Source organism: Schistocerca americana, chromosome 3 (assembly GCF_021461395.2).
Source record: "Schistocerca americana isolate TAMUIC-IGC-003095 chromosome 3, iqSchAmer2.1, whole genome shotgun sequence".
NCBI classification, from domain to species: domain Eukaryota; kingdom Metazoa; phylum Arthropoda; class Insecta; order Orthoptera; family Acrididae; genus Schistocerca; species Schistocerca americana.
Genome location: NC_060121.1, coordinates 324,283,245 through 324,300,305, shown reverse-complemented (window position 1 = coordinate 324,300,305; position 17,061 = coordinate 324,283,245). Strand labels below are relative to the sequence as shown.

General features: G+C 42.7%; 1 protein-coding gene across 2 annotated transcripts in view; it reads right to left on the bottom strand.

Moving 5' to 3' along the window:
* Positions 1 to 17,061, bottom strand: part of LOC124605785 — a 214,802-nt gene that overhangs the window by 17,709 nt on the left and 180,032 nt on the right. The window lies entirely within an intron of this gene.

Sequence of the window (17,061 nt, the reverse complement as noted above, 5' to 3'; positions counted from 1 at the left end):
CAGCCTTGAGAATTGTAAAATTTATCGAGTAATCGAATTCTAACGGATTTCTTTTGGAACTCATGTGGATCACCTCACACTGTTCGTTATTTAGCGTCAACTGCCACCCGGCCACACCATACAGCAATTTTTCTAAATAGCTTTGCAACTGATACTGGTCTTCGGATGACCTTACTAGACGGCAAATTACAGCATCATCTGCGAACAACCTAAGAGAACTGCTCAGATTGTCACCCAGGTCATTTATATAGATCAGGAACAGCAGAGGTTCCAGGACGCTTCCCTGGGGAACACCTGATATCACTTCAGTTTTACTCGATGATTTGCTGTCTATTACTACGAACTGCGACCTTCCTGACAGGAAATCACGAATCCAGTCGCACAACTGAGACGATACCCCATAGGCCCGCAGCTTGATTAGAAGTCGCTTGTGAGGAACGGTGTCAAAAGCTTTCCGGAAATCTAGAAATACGGAATCACCTTGAGATCTACATCTACATCCATACTCCGCAAGCCAACTGACGGTGTGTGGCGGAGGGTACCTTGAGTACCTCTATCAGTTCTCCCTTCTATTCCAGTCTCGTATTGTTCGTGGAAAGAAGGATTGTCGGTATGCCTCTGTGTGGGTTCTAATCTCTCTGATTTGATCCCCATGGTCTCTTCGCGAGATATACGTAGGAGGGAGCAATATACTGCTTGACTCCTCGGTGAAGGTATGTTCTCGAATCTTCAACAACAAAAGCCCGTACCGAGCTACTGAGCGTCTCTGCTGCAGTCTTCCACTGGAGTTTATCCATCATCTCCGTAACGCTTTCGCCATTACTAAATCATCCTGTAACGAAGCGCGCTGCTCTCCGTTGGATCTTCTCTATCTCTTCTATCAACCCTATCTGGTACGGATCCCACACTGCTGAGCAGTATTCAAGCAGTGGGCGAACAAGCGTACCGTAACCTACTTCCCTTGTTTTCGGACTGCATTTCCTTAGGATTCTTCCAATGAATCTCAGTCTGGCATCTGCTTTACCGACGATCAACTTTATATGATCATTCCATTTTAAATCACTCCTAATGCGTACTCCCAGATAATTTATGGAATTAACTGCTTCCAGTTGCTGACCTGCTATATTGTAGCTAAATGATAAGGGATCTTTCTTTCTATGTATTCGCAGCACATTACACTTGTCTACATTGAGATTCAATTGCCATTCCCTGCACCATGCGTCAATTCGCTGCAGATCCTCCTGCATTTCAGTACAATTTTCCATTGTTACAAACTCTCGATATACCGCAGCATCATCCGCAAAAAGCCTCAGTGAACTTTCGATGTCATCCACAAGGTCATCTATGTACGAGGGCTATCCACAAGTACATTAGGTTTTGGAATTAAAAATAAATAAAGTATTGGAAATTTTTTTTATTATATACAGATGAAAGCCACACTTAAATACTACTTTTCTACATAGTTGCCATTTAAATTAAGGCACTCATCGTAGCGATGGACGAGCTTGGAAATTCCTTCGTCGTAAAATTCGGCCGCCTGCGCCTTCAACCACGTGGTTACCTCTTTTGGGATAGAAAAGGTGTGATTTTTGTGGATTTCCTGGAAAGAGGCACTACAATAAACTCTCAAAGGTATTGCCAAACTCTGCACAACCTCAGAAGAGCAATACAAAACAAGCGCAGGGGAAAGTTGGGCTCAAAGATCTTGCTGATTCACGACAACGCCCGGGCCCACACGGCAAATGCCACTCATGAAGTTCTCGAATCTTTTAAGTGGGAGTTGTTTCCTCATCCGCCGTACAGTCCCGACCTGGCACCGAGCAACTTCCACTTATTCCCAGCAATGAAGAAGTGGCTGGCTATGCAGCGTTTTGATGACGACGCACAGCTTCAGGAAGAGGTAACCACGTAGTTGAAGGCGCAGACGGCCGAATTTTACGACGAAGGAATTTCCAAGCTCGTCCATCGCTACGATAAGTGCCTTAATTTAAATGGCAACTATGCAGAAAAGTAGTATTTAAGTGTGGCTTTCATCTGTATATAATTAAAAAAAATTCCAATACTTTATTTATTTTTAATTCCAAAACGTAATGTACTTTGTGGATAGCCCTCGTATATTGTGAATAGCAACGGTCCTACGATACTCCCCTGCGGCACACCTGAAATCACTCTTACTTCGGAAGACTTCTCTCCATTGAGAACGACATACTGTGTTCTGTTATCTAGGAACTCTTCAATCCAATCACACAATTGGTCTGATAGTCCATATGCTCTTACTTTGTTCATTAAACGACTGTGGGGAACTGTATCGAAGGCCTTGCCGAACGTGTTTCTATACTAGGCTATGCTCAGGCAACGAAGAAGTTATAAGCTTTGTTGATGAACAATGCAACCAGCCACAAACACGAAGGCTATTTTGTTTTCCGAGGTACGATCGGTCGCGAAATTAAAACAGCGGTGAAAATTTGATGAAGCTTTGCGCAAATGGATTGCACAGTGTTTCTAGCATAACCATCGATGGCGACTCGTCACACTTTTCAGTTCCGAGCGCAGAGTGAGCACTTACAGATGCAAGAACAATAGAGTCTCCCGCCAACTGTGAAAGCGCGTGGTGTCCTTTGATTTCTTCATGCTGAGGCGTTCCGCCTGATTTAATGCAACCCACATTACAAAACCAGCATGTGTGATACAGCCGGCCGTGGTGACCGAGCAGTTGTAGGCGCTTCAGTCCGGAACCGCGCTGCAACTATGGTCGCAGGTTCGAGTCCTGCCTCGGGCATGGATGTGTGTGATGTCCTTAGGTTAGTTAGGTTTAAATAGTTCTAAGTTCTAGGGGACTGATGACTTCAGATGTTAAGTCCCATAGTGCTTAGAGCCATTTGAACCACGTGTGATAGCAAAATGCGGCAGTGGTGTGGGAACTCTGAATCAGGACATAGATGGCGTTTCTAGCGCAGGCGGTCAGGGAAGGAAGCGAATATCTACCGGCGATCTTGTTCACCGAGTGGATCAGGTGATTCTACAAAATAGTCTGTGAAGGGCAATTCAGAACAAGTGAAGAGTAATGTTGTCATGACGCATTGTCCTTGTTCACGACAATGCCCGGTTGCAGACTGCAGCTGCAACAAAAAACGCATCTGCCCGGACTTTGCTCCCTCTTATTTTCGTCTCTTTGCTCACATGAAACGCAGGCTATAGTGACAGCATTTGTCGCAGTCAACTACCTGCAGACCAGCGTAGAGAATCGGTGAAAAGCACGGGCGGCTGCCTTCTATGACGTACCATGCTATGACGCGGTGACTGTACTGAAGTATCGAAAGGTGTAGCTAAATGTTGCAAATAATTTTTTTTTATTTTCACTGTGGTTTCCATTTCGCTACCCATCGAATCTTGAAAAAAAAAAGCCTTAGTACTTTTGAAAAGGTTTTTTCAGTCCTATAACCGGTTTCGAGCTGTCACGCCAATCTTCAGAGGGCTAATGTGTTACCAAATAGGTGGCCATGGAAATTACATTCAAGTTTTAATCAGTAGCGTTTCGCCCAATCCTGCACTGCACAAGAATGTTTGAATATTCATATTAAGCGATGGTAAATATTCAAAGATTCTTCTGCAGTACAGCAGCAGACGGCATGCTGCTTACGAAAATTTTATGTAACAGCAAACTTTAGCCATCTGGCGATGTACGTGACAGCCCAAAACCGGTTAATAGAGTTGAAATAAAGCATTTGAAAATTATTTGTGGCTGGTTGCGTTATTCGCCAACAGTTCTTAACGGCCAAGGTGTTCACGAGATTCAGCGTGGATGAAATGATTTTAAGTTTGTTGATCCTGTCAGAATCCGCTGACAAGCCAGTATGAAACGTACTAAAGTGGAATAGATGTACTTATTACAATCCCACTGCTTAAATACTTATTTTTTTCTTTACTGTTTTCTATTCAACACACAAAACGTTCACTTTGAATATAGCTAATGTCCAAAATTCCTACTAAGCTGTGGTTTTTTTTTCAAAAGTTTATTATTCGATGTGTAATTTGCAATCTGCTAATAACAACAGCGTAGACAATTCAGGCAGAAAAGCTTTACTTAGAAAATTTTCTAAATATACGATTCGCAAAAACCATGTGCACTTCAAAATTCTCCGGCGCTAATATTTCTTTAATTTGGGACGGACACACTTGTTTAAAAGCCCTCTTCCTGTCTTTCTAAAGAACATACCAGCTTTTCCCAAAATTCTGTAATTCAAAGGCCATTCCCATTCAGAACTGTTGTACTGTAGAGTGTTCAAATCTTAAAACGTAATCCTTTCCAAAATACCATGGTGCAGTTTTAAAGCCATAATTTTTATGATTCCAAAAATGTACATCTTTCCTATACTGCAATGTCTGTTTGTGAAATATTTCAGAACAGGGCACAGCACAGCTGCACCCTAAGATAAATCACAAGAGTTGCAAGGTTGGATCTCTACACCAGTCTAATAAGGAAGTGTTGAGGAGGTACTGTTAGGTGTAGCTGCATGGAGTAGTAGATCTAGAACAGACGTTGTTCAAGCAGTCAAAACATCGCTACACAAGCTAAATACAGCAGTCATCAGCCATTAAAAAACCCTCCATGTATGGACGTACAACATTGTCAGGTACCAGTGGTTTCAGCGTCCTTCAACGACTGTCCGTAGGTGCTCACGGAAGTAAGAAGGGAATACACCTGTTGTTTCTATAATTGCGCTTGTCAGTTTCTCTTTTCCACCTCAGTTGTTCGAAACGCTGGATTCTTTCCCACGCATTAGACGCCATGTAACGTCCCCACAGAAAATACCCTCTACCACGCACCAATTAATCATTGTCAATCAAACCATCCACATTCATTCACTTTGGAAAAGTATCTGATCTGATTTTCTCGTAACATATGCGGCGACAGCTTGACGACGCCAAAGTATTTTCTAGCGCGTTTATTCTTTGAAATAACAGAATGCATATATGCATTCTCCATGGTTGTTAGGGTGGTAACGAGGACAGCTTCTGGAGTAGGGATTGAGGGATTGACGTATTTCTGAGAGATACATATTCTGATTTTCTTCTCGCTAAATCGAGCGAATTAACTTGTGTGCCACTAGCGGTTTGTTTGAATAGAAAGAGATTGTAAACGGAAAATAATTAAGACTTGGAATCACCGGAGATCTGGTCATGTAATGGAGATGGATTTAATACACAATTTCCTTCATAAATAAGGTTTGTGACTTTTTGTTCCGGAGTGAATGAACGAATGAGTTTCTTTCTGAACCATTTGATGATCACGTTGGCCCTGTAATTAGTGGGGAGGCTTCAGCTTTGTCGAAGAGAGCGTGCAATCACTGAGTCTGTGTTAAATCGTCCAAAAAGGCTTCGTACACATCTGGAATTCGCAATCTTTCGTAAAAGGAACAAATTGTCCACACGATTGATTCTCCCGACTGAATACAGTGTTTAACAGTAATAATAAATGTAAAGATCTTTTACAGCAAGCCAGCCGCTGATTACCAAGACGAAGGACTCCACCAAAGATCCTATTTGGCTGATTTCACGCAATGAAATATTATAATAAAAACTGTACATAGATAAAGGAGAGAAAGAGAGAGAACGAATGAAAATAGGGATAATATTAATAATCCTCCATTAGTATAACTTTTCGCCTGTCGTATCACGGATCAGCCAAGACAGGGGAGGCCCTTACATTACTGTATAGATTTATGTGTGAAGGTGAAAGGGTCTTAAAGACAACAGATACGCGTCTATACAGACAAGACATTACACAAAGTTAGCGGCTAGCTGCATTCATCATCTATTCATAGAGGAAGCGACAACTTAATATTATCCTGTTAAAGCCATTGTGGCCGATTAAGTGCAGTAGCTTCCCAGTTACCAGTTTCAGTTTGTCATCTTTTCATATTGTTTTTTAATACATCTTTGTATCGTTTTTGTGGTCTTGTTAGTTTTCTATGGCCATTCTTTACTTGGGAATACGTAATTGGTATTGGTAGACGGCATGCAGGCCTACGAACAATATGGCCCGTGCAACCGAGTTGATGCTTGATGATGGTGGCTTCAGTGCTAGCAGCGTTTGCTTCTTTCCAAACACTGATATTAGAGCTCCGATCTTGCCATTTGACTCTTAAGATCTTTCTCAGGAAGCGCTGATGGCCCTTTTCCAGAGGCCGCTTGTACCTTCTGTAAGTAGTCCATGCTTCGCATACGTATGTAATAAATGGTATAACATTTGCTTGGTACATACAGAGCTTTTTGCTTATAGAAGTTGAGTGGTGCTTGTAGTGGATACTAGTCTTCGTCCATAGCCTACTGATAATCAACAAACCACCATCAGTCCTGAATTCCATTTCTATGCCTTATTGTAGTTTCCTGCAGGCAAGACGAAGTATAGTTCCAAAAAATAGTGAAAACAAAGTGGGAGGTATCACACAACCTTGCTTCGCAGTCGTTGTTATTTCGAAATTCTCTCCAGGGCTATTGTTAACAAGAACCAAGCCATTAATGTTATCGTGCAGCAGTATAAAAATGTTAATGTACGTCACGGGATAGCCTCTTTTACCTATGATCTCTTACGAAGCATCTCTATCGACTGAGGTCACAGCCTTGTCAAGATCTACGAATGCCATGTAGAGGATGTTGCTTTCTGTACTTCCCTTGCATTTGTCTGACACAAAAAATCATATATGTAGTACTGTGATTATGTCGAAGTAGAAACCGTGTTTCACGCAAATAATCTTCAGCGGGAAGTATCAAGCGGTTGGACAGAATCGGAGCAAGTATTTTTCCAGCAGCAGATAGGAGGGATATTCCACGGTAGTTACCACAGTCAATTCTGTCGCCTGCTTTGAAGATACTAACTATCAATACACTTCTGAAATCAAGAGGAATGGTTTCAGTGCCCCATATTTTGAACTGAGCATTAGTGTATGTTCAGCGAGGATTCGTCCATCTACCTGGAAAAACTCAGCAGTAATTCCATGTGGCCCGGCGGCTTTGTCGTTTTCGAGATGCCTAACAACTTCCTCAGTTTCTTGTAAAGAAAGAAGTACGCCAAAATGAGGGTTTGTAGGTTTTTGCGGAATTGTGGAAAGTGCGTCATTGTTCAACAGTTCGTGGAAATGGTCCTTCCACTGTGTCTTAATGACATTGCTGTCCTTCATGAGGCCGGAGCCATCCGTAGATTTAACTGGGTTTAGGCCTTGAGTTACTGGACTGTATGATTATAGTTTACATCATGCCGAAGAAAGCTTGAATGTTGTTTGTTTCTTTCAGATATTGCATTTCTTGAGATATCATCGTCAACCATTTGTTTTATAGGGCACGAGTTTTCTTCTGCATTTCCGCTTCGCTACTTGATGTTCTCTTTTGTTGCTAATTGACTTAGGATTGCTCTGCCAAGCCTGGTGTGCCTTTCTCTTTTTGTTTAGTAGTGCATGAACTTCGTGGTCGTTTTCATCAAACCAGTCTTCTTATTTGGTTTTCCAGTATCTATCTGATTCTTCAGCAGCTAATATTATTGCAGCAGCCTTCAGTGTCGCCTCATTTTCTTCAGTGCGTTCGGGATATTTATGCGTAACCTTTTATCCAAAAGCTGCTGGATTTTTTTTTATTGGTACTATCCTTAACACAGTCTATGTTCACTTTAGATATTGCAAGTTTTCTGTTTCCTATGTCGTAAGTGAGGGTGAGGCTTCATCACAGAGGGAGGTCTCAAGACTCCAAAATTGCTATTGTTTGACGGAAATGAGTTGGTGAGTTTCAACTGGTGGCATGTCGCAGGCCACTTAAGGGGACATTGTAGGCGTACGTGAAATTTGTTGAAATTTGACATTTTCTGTTTTTTACTCCATAATGTACTTTGGACTTTCTTGAACATTTTGGTGTACAATATTCTGAATGTTGACGAGTGACTGTCAAATTTCGCGGCTACGCGTACACTGCCACAGTGGAGCAGTCATATCTTGGGAACTAAACAGTCTAGAAGGCTGTGAATTGCTTTGTTTTGTGCCTACTGCTACGTCTCAGAAGTTGGCATTACGAATAAACAAATCAGTCCTTTGTTTCTGATACCAGTTTTCGTTGAAAGAAGTGTGACTATCGACTATTTTTGTAGTAAGCTAACTTCTATTGCTTTTCGTACGTAAATAAACTGACTAAGCGTAAAAGTAACTTCACGAAACGCAAATTTGCGGGTAACAGATATGTGAGACCTGCATTTTCTTCTGAAGTACTTGAAAACATGTGTGCTAGTAGTGAAAGAAACCACGATAATGTTTCTGCAGTGACCACTCCCCTTAGTGCATTGAAAAGGAAAGTAACTCTAGAAACTGGTGACAGTGGTAAAAGTACTGATATTAAGGCAATCAAACATATTTACAGAGATTTGGCAAATCCTGAGCTACTAAAGAAGTGTTTACATGGGAAGACCCAGAATGTGAATGAGTCATTTAATAATTTTGTGTGGTGCCATGTGCCTAAAAATGTATTGTTAGCAGTTTATGATGCTGTAATAACTTTTAATGGTGGGAACTATGAAAGACTTAAGATTCTGGAGAAGTTAGGGGTAAGATTTGGACAGAACACAGCTAAAGGACTGCGGGAACTGGTTGAGCTTCGTGTACGTGAAGCAGAGTTAGCTGCTCAGCAAATGACAAAAAAAGCAAGAAAGAAAAGGAGGAGGCAAGCAGTGTGCTGTTGTGACACTGAAGAAGACACAGACTATGGGCCAAGGCAATTCTAGTGCATAAAAGACGTAGAAATGTCTGTATACGAATTTATAATAAAAAAAAGTTTTAAACCTGAATATCTCTGAAGTACATTTTTTGCAATAGATGACCCGTTTTCTAAAAAAGTACTGATGGTAGAGACATGAAACTTTCACAGCATGCCAGGTGTGAGCTTCAACACATGTGGAACTAGAATAATTAAAATATCCTGAGTTGTTTTGTTTTTATGTTCATGTATTTACAAAATTATGTCAAAAATTGAGTGTTTGAAAAAAAAAAAGAAGATAACATGCCCCACAATACAATTTTAGTAATAATTCTAGTTCAGTGTATCTAGAAAGGTGCATTCAACAATTATGGAAAATTGTAAGTTGGTGTCTTAAAAAGTTTCCAAGATAATGGGTCACAAAACTCGATAATTTAACATTGGCGGCATAGGACATACAATGTCCCCTTAATGGAACAATTAACAAAACAGGAGGTGTGGCGGAGTCACGGGAAATCATTTGTAGAAGTGCCTGAGAATATTAGTTCTGTATTTCAGTTTCCTGGAAGAGAGGGATGAGGGCACGTGCCTCCTCTTGCCCTCCTCCAACTCCACTCCCCTCCCCCGGTGCTCACCGCTTATAGCTGCAGAGCCACTCATCGTGACGTTGCGGCGCCGGCACCTGTTGTCCTTGGCTCAGTAAGGCGCGAACAAGACGGCTGCACAGCTGCAGGTGAACCTACGACGATTATAGTCCGCGTTACGTAGAAAGACCGCTAAATTCTAAGTAAGCTTCCGGCGGAAGACTAAATCAAACGGCTGCAAAATGTCACAATTTCTTCAAAATTTATCTCTGTCGGAATCCAATGTTACTTATCACACTATATTATCTTCACTTACTGTGAAGATAATATTTTTCACAAACGTGTTACTTTTAAGTGAAACACAGTTTGTCCAAGATCAATCTGATAATGGTTTTTGCGTTTCTGGTTCGACAATGCTGGCCTGTAAAGTACTTCATCAATAAACTATCCGCCATCCGTACTCGATACCAGCGAAGAAAATGATAGCACGCAAATGTCGACGCTCTTATCGCTGCACAGCTACGAAGTTCAGACCTATTCGTATCCAAAGACTGGAAGGTTGCACAGGTCACACCAATATTCAAGAAAGGTAGTAGGAGTAATCCACTAAATTACAGGCCCATATCGTTAATGTCGATATGCAGCAAGATTTTGGAACATATATTATGTTCGAACATTATGAATTATCTCGAAGAAAACGGTCTATTGACACACAGTCAACATGGATTTAGAAAGCAACGTTCTTGTGAAACACAACTGCCTCTTTACTCGCATGAAGTGTTGAGTGCTATTGACAAGGGATTTCAGATCGATTCCGTATTTCTGGATTTCCAGAAGGCTTTTGACACGGTACCACGCAAGCGGCTCGTAGTGAAATTGCGTGCTTATGGAATATCTTCTCAGTTATGTGACTGGATTTGTGATTTCCTGTCAGAGAGGTCACAGCTCGTAGTAATTAACGGAGAGCCATCTAGTAAAACAGAAGTGATTTCTGGCGTTCCCCAAGGCCGTGTTATAGGCCCTTTGCTGTTCCTTATCTATATAAACGATTTGGGAGACAATCTGAGCAGCCGTCTTCGGTTGTCTGTAGATGACGCTGTCGTTTATCGACTAACAAGATCATCAGAAGATCAAAAGAAACTGCAAAACGATTTAAAAAAGATATCTGAATGTTGCGAAAAGTGGCAGTTGGCCCTAAATAACGAAAAGTGTGCGGTCATACACATGAGTCCTAAAAGGAACTCGTTAAACTTCGGTTACACGATAAGTCAGTCTAATCTAAAAGCCGGAAATTTATCTAAATACCTAGGCATTACAATTACGAACAACTTAAATTGGAAGGAACACATAGAAAATGTTGTGGGGAAGGCTAACCAAAGACTGCGTTTTATTCGCAGGACACTTAAAAAATGTAACAGACCTACTAAGGAAACTGCCTACACTACGCTTGTCCGTCCTCTTTTAGAATACTGCTGCGCGGTGTGGGATCCTTACTAGATAGAACTGACAGAGTGCATCGAAAAAGTTCAAAGACAGGTAGCACGTTTTGTATTACCGCGAAATATGGGAGAGAGTGTCACAGAAATTAAAAAGGGGTGGTGGCTGGACATCATTAAAAGAAAGGCGTTTTTCGTTGCGGCAGAATCTTCTCACGAAATTCCAATCTTCAACTTTCTCCTCCGAATGTGAAAATTTTGTTGACACCGACCTACATAAGGAGAAACGATTACCACGATAAAATAAGGGAAATCAGAGCTCGCACGGAAAGATATAGGTGTTCATTCTTCCCGCGCGTTGTACGAGATTGGAATAATAGAGAATTGTGAAGATGGTTCGATGAACCCTCTGCAGGCACTTAAATATGATTTGCAGAGTATCCATGAAGATGTAGATGAATATGTATGCTCCAACATAACACTGCGTCTAAACTAGTACCATCGCTCTAATCTTTTTCGCAGCACCAACACGAAAGTACTCTGATATATAGTTGCAACCGCGTAGTAAGGATATCTGCAGAGAGGGCATACTATCATATGGCTCCTAAAGAGTGGCAGCACCATTTTCGGTAGCTGCAGAAATAACAGTCTGGACAAGTGACTAATCTGGCCTTGTATCATTAATTAACACTGCCTTGCGATGTTGTTTCTGTGAACGGCTAAATGCAAGAGCAAACTGCAGGAACATGCAGCTCTGCTATATCGTTTAACGACGATAGCATCCTCTTGGAAAAACCCACTCTTAAAAAAATAAAAACGACACACCACGAAGGAATTATCCAAATGGGACGGAAATCAGTAGATGTGACATACACGTACAGACACACAAGTGAATACAATTACAGAAAAAACTAGATGATTTATTCATTTCCAAGCGGGACTCATCACTGGATACAATTCCACTCCATTCAATGAGATCCCAGGCCCGATGTCCAGCGAAGATGTGTCTGGAGCGCTTCGGGCAACGCTGGGCTAAAAACGTAACTGTCACCCGCCATATGGCGTGACAACCAGCAGTGATTGTCTGGGATGTCATTTCATTTCATAGCAGGATCACTTTGGTTGTCATCCACGGCACCATTACAGCATAGCGAGACGTCGGCGATATTCTACGCCCCGTTTCATTACCCTTGATGGCAAGCCATCATGGGCTTACATTTCAGCAATATAATGGCCTCCCGCATACGTCTAGAGTTTCTACTGCTTCTCTTCGTGCTTCCCAAATCCAAACTTGGTGAGCAAGGTCACCAGATCTTTCCCCAGTTGAGAAAATTTGGAGCAATATGGGCAGGACCCTCCAACCAGCTCGGGATTTTAATTATCTGATGCACCATTTGGACAGAATTTGGTACGCCATCCCTCAGAAGGATATCCAAGAACTCTATCAATCAATTCCAAGCCAAATAACTGCTTGCATAAGGGGAACGTGCTGAGTTTTTGGAGGTCGTTCTCTAGAGTAAATCAACCAATTTTTCTGAAATTATAATCATTTTTGTTTGTACACGTAAGTCACATCTACCATTCTCACCCCATTCGGATAATTCCTTCGTAGTGCACAGTTGGTTTTTTTTTTGTCTTAGGGTGTACTATGGAGGTACAATAGTCTTCCATTCGCATCTCTGGGCGTGGACTACTCAGGAGGATGTTGTCATTACGAGAAACGAAACTGGCATCTACTGATCAGAGAAAAGAATATTAGGTCTCTTAATCGAGTAGACAGGCAAGAGAATTTGAAAGGTATAATGGACAGATTGAAGTTAGATGTAGAGGAAATGAGTGAAATCCGGCGGCAAGAAGAACAGGACTTCTGGTCAAGTGAGTACGGGGTCTCCAACAAAAAATCAATCAAGGATAATGTAGAAGTAAGTTTAATAATGAACAAGAAAACAGGAATGCTGGAAAGCTACGATTAACAGCACAGCGAACGCATTATCGTATCCAAGACAGATCAGAAGCCAACAACGACCAAAGTAGTATAAGTTTTTCTATTTATTTATTTATTTATTATTGGCTTCTAGCATACATACTTTTTAGCCATCACAAATTAAAAGAAATGACAAATATAGCAAGGTAACATTTGACCTTCATTACACTTACATTTTAGGGCATTTGTAAATTTGCCTTCAGCTCGAAAATGTTGTGTTTTATTCGCTTAGACTACTAGATACAGTTAATAGCTAACTACTCGTTCGTATTACAACAGTTCATTCAGTTCGTGAATTAAGTTCAGTAGCCGCCATTCCTTTTAGATTTTGATATCTTCTTGTGCTATAAGCCTGGTTATGACATGATATGCACTCCTGGTTGCATCTTCAAGAATTGGGTAGAGCGAAGTAGCTGGCTGTGACCAAGTCTCGAGAGCTCCTTAAAAATTTGACTCTGCCTTTCTCTAATCTCTTGCACTGAAATAGGATGTGATTTAGATTACCAGTTTTTCATCTCACTAACAGAAGAACGTCTCCAATACGCCGGTTCTATGTAAGTAGTCGGGGAAAGATCCATGATTGAGACGCATTCTCACAATGGACGCTATTATTTCCTTGAACGTCTGGAATCTGAAGACCATTGCTGTCTTGGTATGAATAGCTGTATACCTGGATAGCTTTTGACTATCTCTCCATTCTTCCTACCACGAAAGAAACGCTTGTTTTTTCTTTGATTTGGTTATGGGAGTTTTATAGCCATATGACTTCCACTGCAGCTTACATCTGCCGGTAGTCGATATGCTGTATCATTGTTTTTAATACCGCAATGAAATATAACCTATACACATTCTATAATGTGACGAATTTTCTTGGCTTGACGATAGTGATCTACTGGTCGAGGGTGTATTTGTCCTAGTTGCTGTAACTAAGGTTTCAGAACGCTTTGTGGGTCTGTGATCATTACTGCCTTGGGGATTTTGAGAGATTATATGGGTAGACCGAATAACTAAAGAGGGGGTGCAGAACCTAAATGGGGGAGAAAAATAATTTAGGCTCAACTTGACTAAAAGAAGGGCTCGGAAAATAGGAAACACCATGAGGTATTAGGGAGCAGTTACTTTGGTAATGAAGGAAAGTGTGAGGATAAAAATTTTAGAGTGAACCCAAGATTTGAATGCATTAATCTAGTTTGCAGTAGCTATGCAGAGATAAAGAGCCTTCGACAGAGCAGACTAGCGTGGCTGGTTGCATCAGACCCGTCTTCGGGCTGAAGACAACAACAACAACCACAATACGGGGTACGGTCCTTCGTTGATCCTCTGGGCTCTTAGAGAGTCTTGCAGTGAAGCGTCTGCTGCAACTGCGCGCACCGGAGATTCTGCGGCCGTCCTATTTCCCATACTTGTCGAACGCAACGACGGAATCCGCGAGCGGCCGGAACAGGCTCACGCGTAGACGAGACGGCGACGGCGAGTGACGTCACGCAGCGCAGGAAGGAAGAGAGCGCATCTGGGCCAGCGGAGCCGCCGGCTGAGCAAGTAGGCGCGGCGCGCCTCGCCTGCTGCGCTCTGGTGGCCGCGGGCGTAACCAGCGTGGCCCGGGCCACACGCACTGGCCTACTGTGCCGGACCGGACAGTGGCCTCTGGTTGACCCTTTGAACTGTAGGGCCGGCTCTGCAGTATAGTGCATCAGAGTCCAGAAAACTTCAACAAACTTGTTTCCTGGCCGCTTTCATTATCGGTTTAACCTTCTGCCAGCATAATACACCGTAGCGCCAAAGAAACTGGTACAGCCATGCGTATTCAAATAAAGAGCTATGTAAACAGGTAGAATAAGGCACTGCAGTTGGCAAGCCTATGTACAACAGCAAGTGTCTGTCGCAGTTGTTAGATTGGTTATTGCTGCTACAATGGCAGGTTATCAAGATTTAAGTGAATTTGACCGTGGTGTTATAGTCGGCGCACGAGCGATGGGTCATAGCATCTCTGAGGTAGCGATGAAGTGGGGGATTTTCCCGTTTGACCATTTCACGAGTGTACGGTGAATATCAGGAATCCGATAAAACATCAGATCCACGACATCGCCACGACCGAGGAAAAAAAAAAAAAAAACCTGCAAGAACGGGAGCCACAACGACTGAAGGGAATCGTTCAATGTGACTGATAGCAACCCTTCTGCAAATTGCTGCAGATTTCAATGCTGGGCCATCAGCAAGTGTTCCTGCCTCTGGATCACGGTGTCCCGGGTTCGATTACCGACCGGGTTGGGCATTTTCTCTGCCCAGGGACTGGGTGTTTGTGTTGTCTTCATCATTTCGTCATCATCATCATCATCATCATCATCATCACATCATCATAATCATCATCATCATCACATCATCATAATCATCATCATCATCATTTGTGGCAGTGGCTAGAGTGGACTGTGAAAATATTGGACTGTGTAACAGTTGGGACTTTGTACGGGCGCTCATGACCGCGCAGTTGAGCGCCCCAAACATCATCATCATCAGCAGCAAGTGTCAGCGTGCGGGCCATTCAACGAAACATCATCGATAAGGGCTTTCGGAGCTGGAGACCCACTCGTGTACCCTTGCACGACACAAAGCTTTACACCTCGCCTGGACCCGTGAACACCGACATTGCACTGTTGATGGTTCAAATAGCTCTGAGCACTATGGGAGTCAACATCTGAGGTCATCAGTCCCCTAGAACTTAGAACTACTTAAACCTAACTAACTTAAGGACTTCAAACCCATCCAAGCCCGAGGCAGGATTCGAACCTGCGACCGTAGCAGTCGCGCGGTTCCAGAATGAAGCGCCTAGAACCGTTCGGCCACCACCGCCGGCGGACTGTTGATGACTGAAAACATGTTGCCTGGTCGGACGAGTCGCGTTTCAAGTTGTGTCGAGCGGCTGCAGGTGTATGGGTATGGAGACAACCTCATGAATCCATGGACCCTGTATGTCAGCAGCGGACTGTTCAAGCTGTAGTGGTGTGAGACGTGTGCAGTTGGAGTGATATGGGACCTACGATACGTCTAGATACGACTCTGACAGGTGACAAGTACCTATGCATCCTGTCTTATCACCTGCATCCATTGATGTCCATTGTGCAATCCGACGGACTTCGGTAGTTCCAGCAGGACACTGCGACACCCCACACGTCCAGAATTGCTACAGAGTGGCTTCAGGAACACTCTTCTGAGTTAAAACACTTCCGCTGGCCACCAAACTTCCGAGACACGAACAGCATTGAGCATAACTGGGACGCCTTGGAACGTGCTGTTCAGAAGAGATCTCCACCCCGTCGTACTCTTACGATGTATGGACAGCCCTATAAGGTTCATGGTGTCAGTTCACTCCAACACTACTTCAGACATTAGTTGAGTCCATGTCAGGTCGTGTTCTGCGTGCTCGCGGGGTCCTGCACGATATTAGCCTGGTGCACCAGTTTCTTTGGCTCTTCAGTGTATAAAAGCACTAGCGTTGAGTGATCTCGCACGCACCGGCCACCTCAGGAGATGACACACGCCGGACAGAGAGGTTTACTAATAACTGAGGGGAGGGGGGAGGGGAGGGGGTGCTATCTACATCTGTATGTACCGGGTGATCAAAAAGTCAGTATAAATTTGAAAACTGAATAAATCACGGAATAATGTAAATAGAGAGGTACAAATTGACACACATGTTTAGAATGACATGGGGTTTTATTAGAACAAAAAAAAAAAAAAAAAAATACAAAAATACAAAAGTTCAAAAAATGTCCGACAGATGGCGCTTCATCTGATCAGAATAGCAATAATTATCATAACAAAGTAAAACAAAGCAAAGATGATGTTCTTTACGGGAAACGCTCAATATGTCCACCATTATTCCTCAACAATAGCTGTAGTCGAGGAATAATGTTGTGAACAGCACTGTAAAGCATGTCCGGCGTTATGGTGAGGCATTGGCGTCGGATGTTGTCTTTCAGCATCCCTAGAGATGTCGGTCGATCACGATACACTTGAGACTTTACGTAACCCCAAAGCCAATAATCACACGGACTGATGTCTGGGGACCTGGGAGGCCAAGCATAACGAAAGTGGCGGCAGAGTACACGATCATCACCAAACGACGTGCGCAAGAGATCTTTCACGCGTCTAGCAATATGGGGTGGTTCTAATAAAACCCCATGTCATTCCAAGCAATTGCGTCAATTTTTACCTCTCTATCTGCATTATTCCGTGGTTTATTAAGTTTTCAAATTTATAGTGACTATTTGATCACCCGGTACTACTTGATCGTAAATATCTGGGCAGTCCAGTGTAATGGGGAAAT